Genomic DNA, 5,070 nt, shown 5'->3' with positions numbered 1-5,070 from the left:
CGGCCGCCTGAGGGACCTTCCCTCAGCGTGCTCTGGCCCCCGGCCCTCGCTCCTGCCCCCTACCCCGGCCTGAGCCGCCTCAGACCCCATTTTCTCACCTGGTGGTGCCCGGCGGCCTGGGGGCTTAAAGCATAGAGGGAGAGGGGACAGGGGTACGGCAGGGCAGGGGGAGATTTAGGGGGACAGGCAGCACGGGTGGGCCTCAGCCGCCAGCCCCTTGCAACCAGCTGCTCCGCAGTGACGCGGCAGCTTCTCCCAAGCGATGAGGAACCCCCCTCGGGAAGTTCTGCTTCCCCAGCCCCCAGAACCTCTTGGGAAAGGGCCGCTGCTGCCGATTCACCTGCCTTCAGGGCAGACAGCGCCCAGCACTCTCGATAGTGCTTGGCTGGCGCCTTGTGTGGGGCGGCGGCCCTGTTAGCGGGGTGCGGGTCAGGGCGCCCCTGTAGCGGAGAGGACGGGCCTCGTGGGCCTTTGGGACTGGGGATGCCCTGTAAGTCAGGGCCTGGCCCGTGCCCTGCAGTCCCGGGCACTTTGCAGTCCCGGCAGTGGCTCGAGCCCCCTGTAAGCAGGCGTGCAGCCTTTGTGGCCGCCGCTTTGCATGCCCAGCTCCATTTGCCCAGAGTGCCCGACTCCGAGCCCAGCTCCAGCGCCCGCCGCGACTCCACGTGTGGCAGAATTGGAGCATCGATTGGGTAAGAAAAGCCGATCTGTGAGTTTTTTTTTGGGGAGGGGGTATAGAGGAATAGTGGTGTGGGAGGGTGGCCGGGGTTCGGGTGGTGCCGTGTCAGGCTCTCGCCGGGGACCGTCGTCCCTCTCAGACCTGACGGCACCCTCCTGCTCTTGCAGCACTTGGTGGTGGAGAAGGGAGAGACATCCACCGCATGCGGAAGGCCGTGCAAGGCAAGTGTTAGCAGGAGGAGCAGCGAAGGAAGTCTGGGCAGCAAGCGGAAGAAAGAGAAGCGAGCTCTGGGCAAAGCGCCGCTGTGAGGGGCAGAGCGGCCGCCTGAGGAAAAGGGGAGCGCAAGTCGGCGCTGCCTCAGCAAGAAACGGATCGACTCGGGGCCGAGGGATTGGAGCCACCTTGGCGGGGGATCAAAGCTGCTGCAGGGTGGGGGGCCAGTGCCATCGCCTAGGAGGGGCAGCAGAGCTGCGTCAGGGCGTGTGGGGGGGGACTGGAGCTGCATGAGGAGGGACCGCCATCACCTCAAGGGCTGAGGAGGGTCCAGGCCCTGACGGACGCTGCCAGGAGCCGCCGGACGCTGCCAGGAGCCCATTGCAGATGAGTGCCCATCACAGTCCCTGCACGAAGCACTGGAATACCGACTGGGTGAGGAAAGCCGATCTGCGAGGTTTTTTCGCGGGGTGGGTGGTGGGAGGGCGGCCGGGGTTCGGGTGGTGCTGTGGCCAGCTCTCGCCGGGGACCAGCATCGCTCTCGGACCTGACGGCATCCTCCTGCCCTTGCAGCAGGCGGCGGAGCAGCGTGGAGGTCTCCGTCCTGTACCGCTGCAGGCCAAGAGGGAGCGGGACGAGGCGCGGAGGAAGTCTGGGCAGCAAGAGGAGGAAGGAGAAGGGCGCTCTGGGCAAAGGGACCTCCCTGTCACCGGGGCTGTGGTTGCACCAGCGTGTCGCCAGGACCTTTGGTGCCCTGGCCGGCTTTGTGCCGGGTGACCCCCCTGTAAGCAGGGCTCGGGTCTTTGGGTTTTTGCCGGCCTTTTGCCACATAACCCCGTGGTCAGGCTGCCGGGCAGGTGGCAACCCTCTAAGGGGGGCGAGCAGCGCCGTCTCTGCGGCCGGGGCGGGAAGCGGGGCTCCTAAAGCGCGCCGTGGCGGTGAGCCGCAGCCAGGCCGGCCGGCCTGTAACTTGGGCGCGGGGGGGGCCTGGCAGCAGGGCCGGGGCCTCTGCTCTGTCCTCCGGGTGGGGGAGCTGGCGCCTGGCTGCGCCTTCCTTCCGAGCACCAGCTCCTCGAGAAGCAAGACGAGGCATCGTGAAGGAGCTGCGAGGCCAGAGCGAGGGAGAGGAGGAGCGGCGGGCTGAAGAGAGGGCTGGGGGGAGAGGAGGGAGCTCAGGGCAAAGGGGCCTCCCCACGGCACCGTTGCCGGCACCTTTGGTGTCCTGGCCGGCGCTGCGCCGGGTGACCTCCCTGTAAGCAGGGCTCGGGTCTCTGGCCTTTTGCCCCCTTGCCCCGACGGTTTGGCTGCCCGGAGAGAGGGGCGACCCTGTAAGGAGAGAGCGGCACCGTCCCCGCACCGAGGGGCAAATGGGGCTCTCTGGCCCCCAAGCCCGCCCTGTAGGCAGGGGAGGGCTGTTTCCCCGGCCCTGGCGGCTTTCCGCCTGCTGGCGGCCTGGCCAGCGTGACCCCCTGGAGTCGGGGCGCGTCGCGGCACTTGTCCCTCGGTCCCCCGCGAAGCCCCGTGGCACGTTGAGTCCCTCTGGGCTCCGTGCGTCCGGGGGGGCAGGTCCGAGGCTCTGCTCTCTTGCTCGCGGGAGGGGACGGCTCCCCAGACATTGGCTGCACAGAGCTCGCTCTCTCTTCTGGGAAGTTTTCTTTCCCCCTGTCCGTGTCCGTGTGCCTGCCTGTGTCCGCGTCGGTGCGAGTGAGCGAGTGAAGGAGCTTCTTGTTTAGGCCCCTGTTGAAATCGCTGCAGCGTACTTAGCTTAAACTTCCCGGGAGGGAAAGAGGGGCTCTGTGCAGCAACAGGGGGTCGGTCCCCGCTGAGCCCGCGAGCGGAGGGCGAGTCCCGGCTGGCCCCTCCTTTCCAAGGACGGAGCCAAGCCGCGTGACCCGCCCGCAGTCTGGGCCTGGGTGGCTGCCTGTCCTGCTGGCGACCTGCCAGCGTGCCGGCCCCGTACTCGGGGCGAGTGCCACGAGCCGTGGAGCCCTCTGACCCGACGGCCCTGTAAGCAGGGTTGTGCCCGTCCCCCGCCCTCGGCAGGAGGAGCGGGTAGCGAGCGGGCGTCTGCGGCCCCCGGCCTTCGAGGGCAAAGGCTCGGCAGTTGTGTCCCCTTCACCGAGAACCGCGGTAGCCTCTAGAAACGCAGGGAACGGCCCTGAGCCAAGTACCTGCCCCAGAGCCCTTGAGACCCTCCCAAAAGCGCCCAGGACGCTCTTGTCCCACAGCAGCCGTGGTGACAGGGAGGGCCCTTTGCCCGCAGCACCTTTCTCTTTCCCCGGTTTCAGCGTGCCGCTTCTCCTCTCGCTTGCCCTCGCCTCGTAGTTTCTTCCGCAGGCCACGGATGCCTCTTCCTTCTTTCTTCTCCGGGAGCTGGTGCCTGGAAGGACGGTGCGGTCGGGCGCCAGCTCCTCTGCCTGGACGACGGGGAAGCCGGCTGCCTGAGGGACCTTCCCTCAGCGTGCTCTGGCCCCCGGCCCTCCCTCCTGCCCCCTGCCCCGGCCTGAGCCGCCTCAGACCCCATTTTCTCACCTGGTGGTGCCCGTCGGCCTGGGGGCTTAAAGCATAGAGGGAGAGGGGACAGGGGTACGGCAGGGCAGGGGGAGATTTAGGGGGACAGGCAGCACGGGTGGGCCTCAGCCGCCAGCCCCTTGCAACCAGCTGCTCCGCAGTGACGCGGCAGCTTCTCCCAAGCGATGAGAAACCCCCCTCGGGAAGTTCTGCTTCCCCAGCCCCCAGAACCTCTTGGGAAAGGGCCGCTGCTGCCGATTCACCTGCCTTCAGGGCAGACAGCGCCCAGCACTCTCGATAGTGCTTGGCTGGCGCCTTGTGTGGGGTGGCGGCCCTGTTAGCGGGGTGCGGGTCAGGGTGCCCCTGTAGCGGAGAGGACGGGCCTCGTGGGCCTTTGGGACCGGGGCTGCCCTGTAAGTCAGGGCCTGGCCCGTGCCCTGCAGTCCCGGGCACTTTGCAGTCCCGGCAGCGGCTCGAGCCCCCTGTAAGCAGGGGCGCAGGCTCTGTGGCCGCCGCTTTGCATGCCCAGCTCCATTTGCCCAGAGTGCCCGACTCCGAGCCCAGCTCCAGCGCCGGCCGCGACTCCACGTGTGGCAGCACCGGAGCACCGATTGGGTAAGAAAAGCCGATCTGTGAGTTTTTTTCGGGGGGGCGGGGGTATCGGGGTGTGTGAGGGCGGCCAGTGTTCAGGTGGTGCTGTGGCCAGCTCTCACCCAGGACCGTCGTCGCTCTCAGACCTGATGGCGTTCTCCTGCTCTTGCAGCGGTTGGTCGTGGAGAAGAAGGGAGAGACATCCACCGCGTGCAGAAGGACCTGCGAGGCAAGAGCGAGCGGGAGGAGTAGCGGCAGCGGTCCGACAAAGAGGCGAGAGAAAGCCCTCCTGGGCAGGGGATCTCCCTGTCACCTGGGCTGTGGTCGCCTCAAGCGTCCCTGCCCCTTTGGGGATGTTTTCTTTGCCTCGTGAGCAAGTACTCGGCTCTTGGTAGTTCTCCGGTTTTAGAACCTGCTCCAATTCCACCTGACGATGAGCCAACTTCCTGAAGTTTTCTCAAAACTCCTTTCTGTGCTTGGATGTGGCTGCACCAGCCGTGGGGAGCGGGAGGGCTCTGCAGCCACCCGCAGCGCCCTTTGAGGCTGCGTGGGATGCCGGGGGAAGAGCAGTCGGGAGCAGGGTTTTGGAGGTGGATTCCCCTGCTCTGAGTGCTTCTCTTTCCGCACCTGTACGGGGAAGGAAGCGGCTGGATCTCAGCCTCTGGAGGAGCACGTTCCTCTTCCCTGCCCCAAAAGGGCGTTTGTGCCCACCCTTTCCCCATCTGTTCAGTGCCGGGGGTGCTCAGTCAGATGCTTTCTCCAACTGCGTGTTCCCCATTTAGCTCCTTTTCTGCCCAACTCGGCTTTAACCGCTGCCTGCCACGTGGCGCTGCGCGTGGGATTTTAACCTTTGGCAGCCGCTGGAATGTTTGCGGCGTGTGTTGGTCCTGGCTGCTTGCAAGGGGACTCTCGGGGTGAAGCGCTAAGGCTTGGACAATAGGGCCAAGCCAGAGTTGACTTGTAGACGAGTCCTGTGTATTTTATAACTGTTAACCATTGTGCTAACAGGTATTTTACTAAGTGATAACCAACCACCTATTCCGATGTAAAAAGTGGAAGTATTGAAGCCTGAACAA

General features: G+C 65.8%; 1 long non-coding RNA gene across 1 annotated transcript; it reads left to right on the top strand.

Annotated features, from left to right (window-relative positions):
* The first annotated feature begins 477 nt into the window (after positions 1-477).
* Positions 478-1,997, top strand: LOC141955756 (uncharacterized). Its single transcript, XR_012632733.1, has 3 exons — positions 478-692; positions 847-1,327; positions 1,466-1,997. It is a non-coding gene; the product is annotated as an uncharacterized LOC141955756 (long non-coding RNA).
* The last annotated feature ends 3,073 nt before the right edge of the window (positions 1,998-5,070 follow it).

The sequence above is a fragment of the Athene noctua genome, unplaced genomic scaffold, assembly GCF_965140245.1.
Source record: "Athene noctua unplaced genomic scaffold, bAthNoc1.hap1.1 HAP1_HAP1_scaffold_552, whole genome shotgun sequence".
NCBI lineage: Eukaryota > Metazoa > Chordata > Aves > Strigiformes > Strigidae > Athene > Athene noctua.
Note: the sequence above shows the minus strand (reverse complement) of the source record. Positions and strands in the feature narration are given on the sequence as shown.